This window comes from Mustela nigripes, chromosome 7 (genome assembly GCF_022355385.1).
Source record: "Mustela nigripes isolate SB6536 chromosome 7, MUSNIG.SB6536, whole genome shotgun sequence".
Classification (NCBI taxonomy): Eukaryota; Metazoa; Chordata; class Mammalia; order Carnivora; family Mustelidae; genus Mustela; species Mustela nigripes.
This window is the reverse complement of record NC_081563.1, coordinates 97,631,423-97,645,710: the sequence shown is the minus strand read 5'-3', so window position 1 is coordinate 97,645,710 and position 14,288 is coordinate 97,631,423. Positions and strand designations below refer to the sequence as shown.

General features: G+C 43.3%; 1 protein-coding gene across 2 annotated transcripts in view; it reads left to right on the top strand.

Moving 5' to 3' along the window:
• DTD1 (D-aminoacyl-tRNA deacylase 1) overlaps nucleotides 1-14,288 on the top strand; it is a 172,161-nt gene that overhangs the window by 27,382 nt on the left and 130,491 nt on the right. The window lies entirely within an intron of this gene.

Genomic DNA, 14,288 nt, shown 5'->3' with positions numbered 1-14,288 from the left:
CCCCCACCCAACCCTCCCCTTCCTAGGATACTATGAATTGGAATGATGCAGTAGGTGGGGGAAGTATTAGATAAATGTAAAAACTGGATGTTCAAAGTTGTAATGTTTCTTTCATTGATATTTATTGGATAAAATACTTTTGAGATACTATTTTCACAAGAATAGAGTAGGAGAAGATGGCAGCCCATAGTCTGAATAGTTTTGGACAATGCCTGAATAGTCCCCTGTCCAGCACAGGTTGCTGAACACTCTGGTTGCTTTGCCTATCTGCCTGGAGAACCTCTTATGAAGCTGTCATTGTGACAGCCAGTGGGATAGAGTACTAAGACTCTACCAGCTTTACAAAAGAGTTGATGTGAATTATTTTTGTGCCTGCTTGCTTATAAATTCGCATCTTAAATATGAAGGTCTGCATATATGACTGAAGTTGGTCTAAGACTTGCCATTAGTATAACCTGATACCATCCAGAGGAGGAGAGCAGACTCTCCTCTTTGGGTCCTTACTGTTGTCAACCAAGAAAAACCTAATATTTATGCAAAGCAGACTAATTTAGGTCAATTGGCAGTCTGTAGTTGATGGTCCTCTGCAATGCAGAAAGCTAAAATGAAACTCCTGCCACCCCACTTCCACACATTCCTTCTGTTTTCTTTTTCCCTAAATTCATGGGACTACCATTTACCTTGTCAGCCAGGCCCAAATCTCGTGTCATCCTACTTTCATCCCGGCCTATCCCAATACAATTTCTTACATGTTGATACTGCTCTAAGGTTTCTTTTTCTTTTTCTTTTTTAAAATGATTTTATTTATTTGAGAGAGAGCAAGAGAATGAGAGAGAGTGAGCATGATGCGGGGAAGGTCAGAGGGAGAAGCAGACCCGCAGCTGAGCAGGGAGCCCGATGCGGGACTCAATTCTGGGACTCCAGGATCATGACCTGAGCTGAAGGCAGTCATTCAACCAACTGAGCCACCGAGGCACCCAGGTTTCTTTTTTTTTTAAATGTAGTAAGTGATTTAATCTTTATCATAGGGTATGATGAGGAAATGGAGGCACCACGCTTAAGCAGTAGCTTAAGGTCATATAGCTGCTAAGAAGTGGGACCAAGATGCAAACCCAGTTTTCAAAATCAGGAAGCAAAAAATTGTTGCCTAAAATCTGCGGTCACTGACATTGTTTGAGAAATCCAGTAGTCCGTGAATGCTTGCAGCAGTTTTTGGAGAAAAATGCCAGTGGTTCCTGTGCATGGTTTATTTTTATTTTTAAAATTTTTATTCAGTTTATTGAAACTTAAAAAAATAAGTGATTCTTTTTTTAACTGTTCGCCCCCCACCCTTAGTTCCAAGTTATTATTTTTAAGGGGAACATAACCTTTCCTACTTGTTGCTGATTCTTTGGGTTGATAGAGAAGCAGGAACATGTCTCACATAGTAGTGCTGGACTTCAAAGGTGATAACTAAAGTTCCTGGAATTACTTTAAAGGAAATCACAAATGAAAAATCCACGTAAAAATTTAAATGTTTTATTTTGAAATAATTGGAGATTTTTTTTTTTAAGTTTTTATTTATTTATTTGACAGACAGAGATCACAAGTAGGCAGAGAGGCAGGCAGAGAGAGAGGAAGGGAAGCAGGCTCCCCGCCAAGCAGAGAACCCGACGCAGTGCTTGATCCCAGAACCCTGAGATCGTGACCTGAGCTGAAGGCAGAGGCTTTTAACCCACTCAGCCACCCAGGCGACCCAAAATAATTGGAGATTTAAGAAAAGTTAGAGTCACAGTTCCCCTGGTTGCTTTACCGAGCTCCCACTAACTTTGTCTTAAACAATCATAGCATACTGATAGAACACTGAGATTAATACTGATATGTTACTGTTAATTGATGGCTGCAATGTTGGGGTTTGGAGCCAATGGCCAAGAGAATTCTTGAGATGTCTTCGGTGCAAAAAGGTGGTCTTATTAAAGCACCAGGACAGGACCTTTGGGCAGAAAGAGTTGCCCTGGGGTTGTGAGGAGCTACTGATTATACACTTTCAAGTTGGGAGGGGGATAGTAAGTCGCTAAGGAATTTTGCAAGCAAGGTTTCCAGGACCCCAAGGGGGCGAGCTATTGTTAGGACAAGGTCATCTATTACTAGTAAAACCCTAGTCCTGAGACCCTTCAGATCTATTTCACTGGGCCATGTGTCTGGAGGATGATTGCTAAAATGTATCTTGGGGGTAGAGATAAAGGAAGTTTCCCAAGGAGTTTTTATATGTTAAAAGATCCCGGAGGTTGGGATAATGTTAGGCTAAGAGCACCTTTTTGCCCTTACCAAAGTATTAACATTGAGGCAGCTGAGTTCCTAGAGGAATGTTACTCTGCCTGTTTCAAGGACATGCCAATCGGCTGTAAATAGTAAGGAACTTTAACTTTTCTTTTACCTTTGTTTCCCACATCATTAACAATACTACAAACCTTATTTAAATTTCACTAGTATTGTTTTTTCTTCTAATGTTCTTTTTCTATTTCAGGGTAATCCTGCATTGCATTTAATTGTTATTTCTCTTCTGTAATCTGTGACAGCTCCTCAGCCTTTCCTTTTCTTTTCTTTTTTTTTAAGATTTTATTTATTTATTTGACAGAGAGAGATCACAAGTAGGCAGAGACGCAGGCAGAGGAGGAGGAAGCAGGCTCCCCGCTGAGCAGAGAGCCCGATGCGGGACTCAATCCCAGGACCCTGAGATCATGACCTGAGCTGAAGGCAGCGGCTTAACCCACTGAGCCACCCAGGCACCCGCCTTTCCTTTTCTTTCATGACCTTGACGATGTTCAGGAGTATTGGCATGCTGTTTTGTTGAAGATTCCTCAATTTGGGCTCTCTGATTACAGTGAGGATATGTGTTTTGACAGGAATACCAAATAGCACAAAAATGATGTGCCTTTCTCAGTGCATCATAGGGAAGTACATGAGACTGATCTGTCTTATTACAGGTTATGTTAACCTCAGTCCCTTGGTTAAGATGAATTGACCAAATTTCTCCACCCTACGTTGAATATTATTAACCTTCCCCCACTCATCTACTCTCTTGCTTGTTCAAAACAGATGGCTGTCTTTCTGCTTCACAAAGAAGCCATCTGAAGGCATTGACCCTGCTTTTCCATCCCACTCTTCCTACATAGGTGGCAGAGCTGCCCTTCTCTGTGCTGAGGCCAACACCTCCCCCCTAGGCCAGGACTGGCTGTATAATTTGTGGGGCCCAGTGCCAAATGAAAACGAGCAGCCCCTTGTTAAAAAATTATAATAGGTAATTCTTTATTATAATAAAGGGTGAAGCCAAAGGTGAGCCCTTCTACAAGCAAAGCCCTATGAGCCTGTATTGGGTGGAGCCAGACTAGCCTGGGCTGTGGCGCCCTCCCTGGCCTCCCCTGTACCTTCCTGGCAGCCTCCCTTAAGCACTTTGTCCTCCTGTCCAGTCGGTCTGTCTATCTCATCCATCTCATTCCTGTGGCTTTTAAATATTCCCAAGCATTTCCAGTTGAGAAATGCCTCCATTTCCTTTCTGCTTGTCGCCTGCTCTATGTACTGATCTTCAGGGACTCCTGGTGAGGCCCCCTGAACCCTGATTCCGCAGCTGGTGGGCCCTGATGACCTGCCCACTGAGCAGCAACTGCCACTGCTGCTGCTTGGACATGGTCTTGAATCTTGTTTTCTGGGACACTGTGCTCCCCAGTTTTCCTTTTGCCTTGGGCTACTCTCTCTGGTTTGATGTGATTGCCGTTTTCTAGTTCTGCTATAATTCTGTTTGGAGAAAAATTTTAGTCATGTTTTTCTTTTCATTCTAAATCTCTAAGAGAGTAATAATGCATTGTATCTTTGGGATCCTAAACCTTATTTCAGTTAGTAACTCCTCTTTATAACATAAAGACATACAAAGCATGATTTTTTTTTCTTTTACCATCTGATGAGGTATGTTAGCTTATTAGAGTAAGAAAGTCTTTTTTTTTACTATTTTATTTTTAAGTAATCTCTACACATGTGGGGCTCGAACTCACAACCCCGAGATCAAGAGTCACATGCTCCACTGACTGAGCAGCTGGCACCCATTTTAGCCATTTCTGAGTCTTTCTTTTAGGAGCTTTCTTTTCAAATGCATGAATTGTGCTGTATCACTTTCATTTGTTCTACCAGTTAACTGGCTCAGGAGTCTCAAGACCTGGCAACAGGGTGCAGATCTGTGTCCTCTCACTGTCCAGTAGGTGGTGACAAGTAGGCATGGAGGGCCTCGGTGATGGAGAGGGCCAGCCACTTTGCCTGTGGTCTGTCTCCCCCTTCCCATTCCCAGAAGACTGCATGTTATACGCAACTAATGAATTGTTGAACACTACATTAGAAACTAATGATGTACTATCTGCTGGCTAACCGAACCTTATAAAAAAAAAAAGAAGGGGGTTCCTCTCTGGGCAAATAGCTAATTTGCTTGCTTTTGTGTTGGTAGGAAGACAGCTGCCAAATTGTTTCCACCTATAGATAAGCATGCCTTTCTGTCAGTTGAGCTTTTAATTCCAAATGTTTTATTTTCTCAGTATAGTCCAACTAGTAGTGAAATTATGTATATTGTAGAGAAATGGTTATTTTGGCACTTTTTTCTTTTTAAAGATTTTATTTATTTATTTGACAGACAGAGATCACAAGTAGGCAGAGAAGTAGGCAGAAAGAGAGGGGGAAGCAGGCTCCCTGCTGAGCAGAGAGCCTGATGTGGGACTCAATCCCAGGACCCTGGGATCATGACCTGAGCCGAAGGCAGAGGCTTTAACCCACTGAGCCACCCAGGCGCCCCTTGGCAAGTTTTAAAACAAGGTTTTTTAGGGGTGCCTTCAGCTCAGATCATGATCCTCAGGGTCCTGGGATTGAGCCCTGTGTCAGGCTTTCTGCTCAGCAGGGAGTCTGCTTCTCCCTCTGCCCCTTCTCTCTCCCCCCCCCCCTCAAATAAATAAATTAAAAAAAAAAAAAACCTTAAAAAATATACAGGTTCTTTAAACTGTCTGGACAAATGCAGTCTGTGTGTGTGTGTATTTATGCATTAAGTGTCTTTTTTAGTACCTGGCAGTATACCGGGCACTTGAGGGAGAGAAAGAAGTGCTGTGACCCAGCCCCTCCTCCCAGGAGTGGATGTGGGGCAGCGTAAACCCGGAAGGCTGATAACAGCGAGGGAGGTACAGAGTAGTACAGGACAGTGTAGGATGGGTCACAAGAACATCATGTCCTGATCCTCCTTAAGGCCCTCCAGTGCCTTCTGATGCTTTTAGATTATAAACTAAGTTCCCTGCTGTCACTTATCATGCCTTAGTCACTGGGCTTCTGTGACTCAGTCCACCCTGCCCTGTAGCCACCTGCGCTTTGGTTCCTATACTTTACTTAGTCTGAGAGCACACTGAGCTCTTTCCTACCTCTGACTCTTGTTTCAGTGTCCGTGTCTCCTCCTCAGAAGGTATACCCTGACTGCCTCAGTCCTGAGGAAGCCCCTGCCAGGTGCTCTGTCACTGTACTCTGATGACTAATTTCATAGCACTTGGCCGTTTTGTTATGTTCTGCTTGTTTCCTTGTTCCTCCTCTCTCCACCCTACTGCTAGAACTCAAGCTCCCTTGGTCTTGTTCACTGCCAAGTCCTGGGGGTGAGCCTGGGCTGTGTAGTTTGTTTTGAGACTTGTGTGTCCTGGGTCGGGGGAGCTGTGCTGTCTGTGAATGTCCTGGGTTCTGAGAAGGCTGATGCCACTGCTGATGCCGTCAAGCCAGGCCGGCCTCCCAGAGTGAGGGTTTTCACTGACCTTCAAGTTACGGAGGGGAGGAGGCATTCTAGGTTGTTGTTCCTAAACTTACACTTCAATTGGGGGTAGCTTATTTTCACAGGTCCCAGAGCTCTGCTTGCTGCCCATGAGGCCTGGGTTGGTAAAGGTGACTAGCAGTCTGCTTGCCTTAACCAGCTCTCTGCTTGCTTTTTGAACTGGGTGTGCAGCCTCTGCATGCCTTCTGTGTCTGCATCGGCAGCATGCCCCATGCATTTACAGGCTGCTGTGTGGTCCCGTGATGTATTCTGACAGTGAGAAGAAGTTGGAACAGGAGCATGATGTTCTTGCTCTGAAAGATATTTCCAAAGGGATCAGGGCGCGGAAGCAGTAGCACAACTGCCAGCCAGAAGCTCTTTTCCTTGTTGCATTCTCACGGAGGAACACGATTGTGGTAGGAACATGCTGATGATTACCTAGAAAAGATTGCTAGTGTGTGAGCTCTTCCGTGGGTGGCTAGATATTGGGAGATTTCATCACCCTCCTTAGTCATTCCTGATGGTGAAAGCTGCTTTCTGCTCGTGTTTTCATTTAAATGCCCTTCCCCTTAAAGTAGGGGTTATTTGCCTGGGTCTCACTGAGAGGGGGTTGCATGTTTGTGTGAGCAGGTGGGGAGGGGTATTTTGTAATTGAGGGGCCCTTTCCTCAGGCCCAGAACCCACCTAGTTCGTAGTGTTGCATTAATTATTTATATTCTCATTTATTTATTGCGATTGAAACTCTCACTTAATGGAAATGCTAGAAGGAGCTGAAAAAATGAACTTTCAAATACACATCTTTGGACTAGCTCATGTGTGTATTGACACACTGCTGGGAGAAGTTGACCAGTAAAAAATGGTGTCAGAGCTTTTAATTTTATGCTTGTCTGAATATCATCATCACTTCACTTACAAGTTTCTCCATATACTTGTCTTATCAGCAAGGATCCATCTCTATTCCTGGAAACCTTGGAATGCTTGGATTGAGAGATTTACAACTTCTGTAGGATCAGGAGGAAATATGTAGGGGAGAGAGCTGGGTGGGGAAAGAGCTCTGTTTGGTTTTATTTATCTGTACTTCCAGAGACGGGCTAGCCTTTTAAGTAATATGTGCTATGGAATCCCAAAGGTGGAATGGAGGACAGACTAGGACACAGGTGGCAGCCTGTGGCAGGTGCACAAAGGTGGGTACTTCATTCCTGCACGTTCCAGTTTGAGGTTGAGATGTAATGAGAGTTATTCTCAGTATATGGAAGAAGTATGTTGATGCCAACAAGTTTGTGTTTTTTCATAGAAGTACATTTATTTAGTGTAGGTCTTTCCTTTTTTATCCTTTTTTTTAAAGGCTTGAACTCCAGGTGCAATTTCCCTATCTCTGTTGGTTTCATCTTGGTTTTTGCATGAGCTGAGCCAGGCTCGTTGTTGTTGACTTGTGACAAGAATGTGCTTCTAAGTCTGGTTGCCAAAATGATACTCAGATCCTCTCCTTTATTCCAGTCATTAGTTCGTTTTGTCACACTGATTCATCAAACAGATGTTGCCTGAGAGTCCTGTTGTGTTTACACAGAAGCGTTAGTAAAACAGAAGCAGAGACTTTGCAAGAGTGTCTTCATTATGTTGTTTTTGTCGTTGGTGTTGTTCATCTTTGTCGTGGTATTGTGGTGGGAGTGCCGGTGACCCTGAATCCTGGGATTCTCCTGTCCCGCAGCAGCCTTTCCTGGACAGGGCTGGTACCTGGCCGGACCTTTGGGCTACGGAAATCTCCCTTGTTTTTATTTCAGCGTGAGTTAGGAAAGCAGCATAAACCTCTGGGGGGAAGGTTGGGTATGGAGGCTGGGTGGGCCCTTGACCTCCTGCAGTCCTGCTCTTGGCTCACCAGCAGCCACAATCTCTACTAAGTCCCATCAGTGTGAGTATGCCATGCCCTACCTGGGGTATGCGGACCTGGCTGGTCAGAAAGGTTGTAAACTTCGAAGATGTTTCCAAGCAGGCTGGCTTCTTCCTTGTTGGGGGAGCTGCAAAGGATCACTTTTGTCTTACTATTTTGATTTGTTTCCATATAAATAATTGTCCTATGTTGGTACAATAGAGGCCTTTGCAAGAGATACATGGTTGTATCTTTGCTTGGGGCCCCACTGATTGATTGACTGATCAACTGACCTTTATCTTACCTTTTCTTAAATCTGTTTACTGAAATTGCAAAAACTGGTAAGAGTTTGGTTCTCTCCTATTGAAATTTTGGCTGGTAAATTAAAAACTGCGATCTTCTCTACCTTTGACACATGAAACATTTATAATCTTCAATTAGATTAAACAACTCTCTCAGGGCACTAATGGGCTAGTGCATTTAAAGTTTAAGGGCTTTGTTCCTTTGTATGCATTTTGGGCAGATTCTTAGTTATTTTAACCTTCTGATCTTATCTGTGGTTGTGTCAAAAACACAAACTTCTAGGGGTGCCTGCATAGTTTAGTTGGTTAAGTGTCTGCATTCTGCTCAGGTCATGATCTTGGGGTCCTGGGATCCAGCCCTGCGTCAGGCTCTCTGCTTAGCAATGGGTCTGCTTGTTCCTTTCCCCTGCCCCTCCCCACTGCACAGGTGCACACGTGTTCTCTCTGTCTCTCTCTCAAATAAAATCTTTAAACCACCCCCCCCAAACTCCTTACCTTACTGTTTGACCTGCCAAAGATTAACCAGCATCTTTTTTGAGAGGGGAGGGGCAAAGGGAAGGGGAGAGAGAGAATCTTATGCAGGTTCTACCCTCAGCATGGAGCCCAATATGGGGCTCGATCTCAGGACCCTGAGATAATGACCTGAGCCAAAATCAAGAGTTGGATGCTTAACCGACTGAGCTACCCAGGCCCCCTAAGCATCTTTTTTATTATTCCCAAGGGAGGGAGGTGAATTTTATCCTTCCATGGATTTATACTTTGGCAAAGCAATGCTTTAAATATACAGGCTCAAAATTTTAATTGGGAATTTTTAGCTTTTTAGGTAATTTATTAGGAGCTTTGTAGTTCCGGGTAATTGTAGAAAGATGTTTGGCAAATCAGTGGTATTTTGTAGAAAGCCTTGTTCAAACATTTGCATTACTAATGGAGAGAAAGAGTGACATGGAAGTGTTAGAAATAAAAAATGGGTTTTCATCAGATTCTCAGAAGGCCCCAAAGAAATGAAGATACTGGTGGCCTGGGGGCTATTGTGTGCAGGGATTCCATACTCTGTTCCCTGCAGAGTCACTCAGACTGGTAGTTGCGTTCTCTGTCTGAGACCACAGGCTTCAAGCCATGGAGGGTGCATATTAAAATGCAGAGTCTTGGGGCACCTGGGTGGCTCAGTTGTTAAGCATCTGCCTTTGGCCCAGGTCATGATCCCAGGGTCCTGGGATTGAGCCCCGCATCAGGCTCCCTGCTCTGCAGGAGGCCTGCTTCTCCCTCTCCCACTCCCCCTGCTTGTGTTTCCTCTCTCTCTGTGTCTCTATCAAATAAATAAATAAAATCTTAAAAAAAAAATGCAGCGTCTGGGTACTTTCCCCCCACCTCTGGTTTTCTGAACCAGAGTTCCTGGCATGTCTGGATGTAAAAAGCAGAAGAGTAGCAGATTTATGTTTTTAACTAGTTCTTTGTGCATGCTTTGCGAGCTACTGGACCAGAGAAAATTGAACATTGCCATTTTTATCTGCTCCAGGCATTGGTCTCTCTGGACCACCTGCCCTCCCCCGCTCTGTCTCCCCAGCTGTGATGACTACAAATACTTTACAACCTGTATTACTGCAGCTGCCAGGAAGCAAGATGGCTGGGCTTAAGAATTGAGGTCACATATGAGGCTGTTCTTACTCATCAGTGCCCCCTCAGTTCCTCACCCCCCACCCCCATACACACCGCAGTGATGAAAATATTCCCAGAGCATGGTACCTTCTTGACACAATTACAGATGTGTCAGGGAAAAGCCGATAGAACAACAGCTCAATACATGAGTGACTGATGATGGGCCCCTCTGCCGAGTGACATTGAGGCCTGTGCCAGGGGAATAACTTGTTTCTTTTTTTTAAAGATTTATTTATTTATTTATTTTAGAGAGGGAGTGGGAGAGAGAGCATATGTGAGTGGGGGGAGGTACAGAGAGAGAGAGAGAGAGAGAGAATTCTAGACTCTGCAGTGAGTGTGGAGCCTGATTTGAGGCTCGATCTCAGGACCTTGAGATCGTGACCTGAGCCGAAATCAAGAGCTGGATGCTCAACTGACCAAGCCACCCAGGTATCCTGGAGTAGCTTATTTCTTAAGAGAGGGGAACCCAATGTGTGGATTGCCCAATGGCTGGGTGAGATTCCAGTGGCATACTCTCTTGAGATTTTTGGTTTGAAAAACAATGCTTATAGTTCTCTTGGTTTTTTGGGTACCAGACATCTGGCCCTATTCCTAGGTTGATTTATTCATGGGACTTGAATAAAAACCCAGGGTGATCACTACCAAGCCTTGGCTGGGAGAATTGCAATTTAACAGAATGCATGAATGTTGAGGCTTTGTGGGCTGTTGGCTAATCATTTACTTTTAAACACAGGGGGCATTGTTAGGGGTTCGTATTTTATGATGTATTACTTGTTAAGTTCATGGTAGAAGCTTTTCACATTAAATTGTAGGACTAGTTTCCTGCAGAATGTTTACTGGTTTTTGATTGTTATTTTTGTTTTTCTCCTTGTGTTCCTGGTCATCTACCCAAAAGGAACTCCTACCCTGTTTTTCCACCCCCACAATCTTTTAAGGTTAATTTAAGATAGTACTTCATTCATGATGCTTACCTCAGGGCCCATCCAGGTGGGCTCTTCCTGCCTTTGAATCCTCATTGCATGGTGTGGCACTGGTTGCATAGTGGTTGGTGCTTTTATTAATGGTCCATCCTCATTTTTTATTTGTTTGTTTGCTTGTTCATTTATCCATCTCTGCACCTGCTGTGTATTCTTCTGTCTGTCTGCCCATCCAGCCATCCTCTCACCTACCTACCACCCTCTCATGTATGTGTGTAACAGATACTGATAACGGTGCTGCTTTGTGCCAGCTTCACGCATAAGTAGAGCACGGAGCCAGCATCGCGCCCTTGTGGAGCTTGCACTGTGGTGAGACACATACAAAAGCCAGCATAATTGATGGTTGTGATTATATAAAGAAATCAAAACAGGGTGAGGTACAGAGAATGCTGTAAGGTTAGGTATGGGGGCTGAGGAAGGAGGTGGAGCTGAGAGGGAGTCAGGCCCATGAAGCCTGGGGGAAGAATGGGCTGGATGGAGGAATCAGCAAGTACAGAGTCCTGGGTTGATCAGTGGAAGAAAGGCCAGTGTGGCCGAGCTCCGAGGGTATCTGAGAGGGGATAGGACAAGGAGGATAGAATTGTGACTCAGGCCTAATGATGCGAGGCCTTCGTGGCTAGGGTAGTAAGTCGGATGGTTGTTGGAATCTGAGAGCATCTGGGTGTGTTCGCAGACATGGCTGAGCTGGACTGTAGTGTAGGCGAGGAAAGGGGCAGCAGGTAGCAGTTCAGAGCTCTTCCAACAGGTAGGTAAGAGGTGTGGGTCTGGATGTACTTTGGAGGCTCTTAGCCACTCGTGTTCTGCCTCCCGCAGTAAGGGTGTTCTATAAGTGACTCATGTTTGAATTCTTTTATACCAAGGTTTGAGCAGTGGGGCGCACTGTAAAGGCTAGCCTTCTACAGTTCACTACTAGGAAGACCCCATTCCTGCCTCCAATGCAGGGTAGTGAGGGGATTCCATGGCATGAGTTTCTTTGAGTTTCTAGGATGAGATCAGACATTTAGACATCAAGGGGTGTGATGCTCAGCCCTGGTTCTGCAAGTTCCTTGGGCACAGTTTGGACATAAAGCCAGAACCTCTGTTTGATGATGTCCAATAACAAAGAAGCAGGTTTCAAGGATTTAGGTACCCTTCTTCAAGTCTGCATGAAGCCACTGTTTCACTATCAGCCTGCTTTCCCCCAAATGCAAAAAACTTTTTAAAAAGAGACCGTAAAGAGCCCAAGAAACATTTATATTGAATTTGATTTTTACGTGCCATTATAACTGGTATCGTTAGGGCAGTTTCTAAATCTTAAGTGTTTGGAACTTGTCAGAGGAAGAAAAGGATTTATTTTTGGAAAAGTATGTTTCCTGGTGTTCATTGATCTTGGAAGTTGTGGGAGGTAATTGTCAGAAGGGCGGCAGCGGCTCCAGAGGCAGAGTGGAAATCCGAGGCTGGAGGAGGCTGTTGTGCCTGACCAATGCCAGGGGACTGCTTGCTGGTATCAGGTCAAGAGTTTCATAATCGTCGCTTTCTACCTGCTTTGTTCCGTCATCTTAGTTATTTTTGTCAATACAAAACAAAAAAGAACAGCACTTCTCTGAAGATTCTTCACATTAAATGTATTCCTTTGACTATTCTCCATAAAATGTGAAGTCAATTTCTTTTTCTATTTTTAAGCATGAAAGTGGAGCCCGGAAGCCTCAATTTGTGTGTAATGGAAAGAGCTAGGTTTGTGGCCTTGTTTCCATTCTCCACTCCTGCTCAGACCGGGGCATGATACCCACAGAATCCCCCAAGCAGTGGCTGACAGGTTCAGGAATTGTGGTGGTTTGACTGCAGAGAGGGCAAAGGCTGTTATTAACTGTTGGTGGTGTCATTGTTGGGTCATGAAACCTTTAGGGGATAACTACAAATCCTATAAAATTTCATTTCAAAATCCAGACTAGATCTGGCCTTATGCTCTGTGGATTCTCCCCCGCATACCTCTGCCCCTGCTTGTGTTGTTCCTGTGTCTCCTTCATTCTCCAGGGAAGACTCTCCTATTATTGTTTTTTAAATTTCATGTAAGCAGTGTATTCTGGAAGGTACCAGTTTGGAAATGTTATTTTTTTTATTAGTGAGTTTTTATAGTATTCCTGGGCAGAAAGGTATTTTTATAGAAGCAGTTCTTTTCCTGTCTTTTTTCTCGTGTGCCCGTAATATACCATTTTTCTGTCAGTTTCTGTTACAAGTAATATGTAAAATCAGTATCCTTTTAAAAAATTAAAAATACTAAAGATGATTTTGACTATAATCTCTCATTTCCAGAGATAACACCATTAGTTAAGTTCTATGCCTTTTCTTCCAGACTTAATGAAAATTTATTTACTCACATTTACCACATACTCAGAAAATATGTGGTATCTCTGAGAGTGTCTGTATCATAAGACTTTTTAAGAATTGTGGTAAAATAGAAAACAGAACCATTTTAGCCATTTTACCATATTTTAGTGTACAGTTCAGTGGCATTAGGGACATTCACGTTGGTTGTGCAGCCATTTCCAGAACTTTCCCATCTTCCTAAACTGGTACTCTACCCAATTAAACTGTAAACCCATTTCACTCCATGCATCCCTGGTAACCAGTCTTCTACTTTCTGTCTCTGAAATTGATTATTTGAAGGCCCTCACATGAATAGAATCATACAGTGTTTGTCCTTTTATGTCTGGCTTATTTTACTTAGCATGATGTCTTCAGAGTTCATTCATGTAGCATGTGTCAGAATTTCATTCTTTTTAAGGCTGAGTAACATTCCATTTTAGGTATATGCCACATTTTGTTTAGCTGTTCATCAGTTGATGGACATTTGGGTTGTTCCCACTTTTTGACTCTGGCAAGTAATGCTGCTGTGACACAGGTGTGCAGATATCTGTTCGGTTGCCTGCTTTCAGTACTTTTGAGTGTATTCATTGAAGTGAAGTTGCTGGATCATATTCACAATTCTTTGTTTAATTTTTTGAACAAGTGCCCTATCATTTTCCTCCGTGGCGGCACCATTTTATATTCCCACTCGAAAGGTACCAATTTCTTCATATCCTTGCCCTCACTTCTTTTCTGTTTTTTTGTTAATAGCCATCCCCAATAGGTATGAGGTGGGATCTTGTTCTGATTTGCATTTCCCTTTTGCTTTGTGATGTTGAGCATCTGTTCATTTGCTGATTGGCCATTTGTGTGTCTTCTTTAGGGAAATATCTATTCAAGTGCTTTGTTCATTTTTGAATCATTTTATTGTTGAGTTGTAGGTCTTTATTTTGGATATTACGCCTTTATCAGATGTATGATTTGCAAATATTTTCTCCCATTCTGTAGATTGCCTTTTCACTCTATTGATAGTGTCCTTTGATATATAAAAGTTTTCCTTTTGTTTTTGTTTTTTTTTTGTTTTTAAGTGGGCTCAACATCTACTATGGAGCCAGTACAGGGCTTAGATTCATGACCCTGAGATCAAGACCTAAGCTGAAATCTAGAGTCAGACACATAATTGACTGAGCCACCGAGGGACCCCTAATTTACATTTTGATGAATTCCATTTTCTGTTTTTTCTTTTGTTGCCTGCCCTGTTGGTGTCATATCCAATATATAAGAAGGTTTTGAAGGCTTTCTCCTGTGTTTTCATGTAAAGATTTTGTAATTTTAACTCTTTTAATATTTATTTTGACTTAATT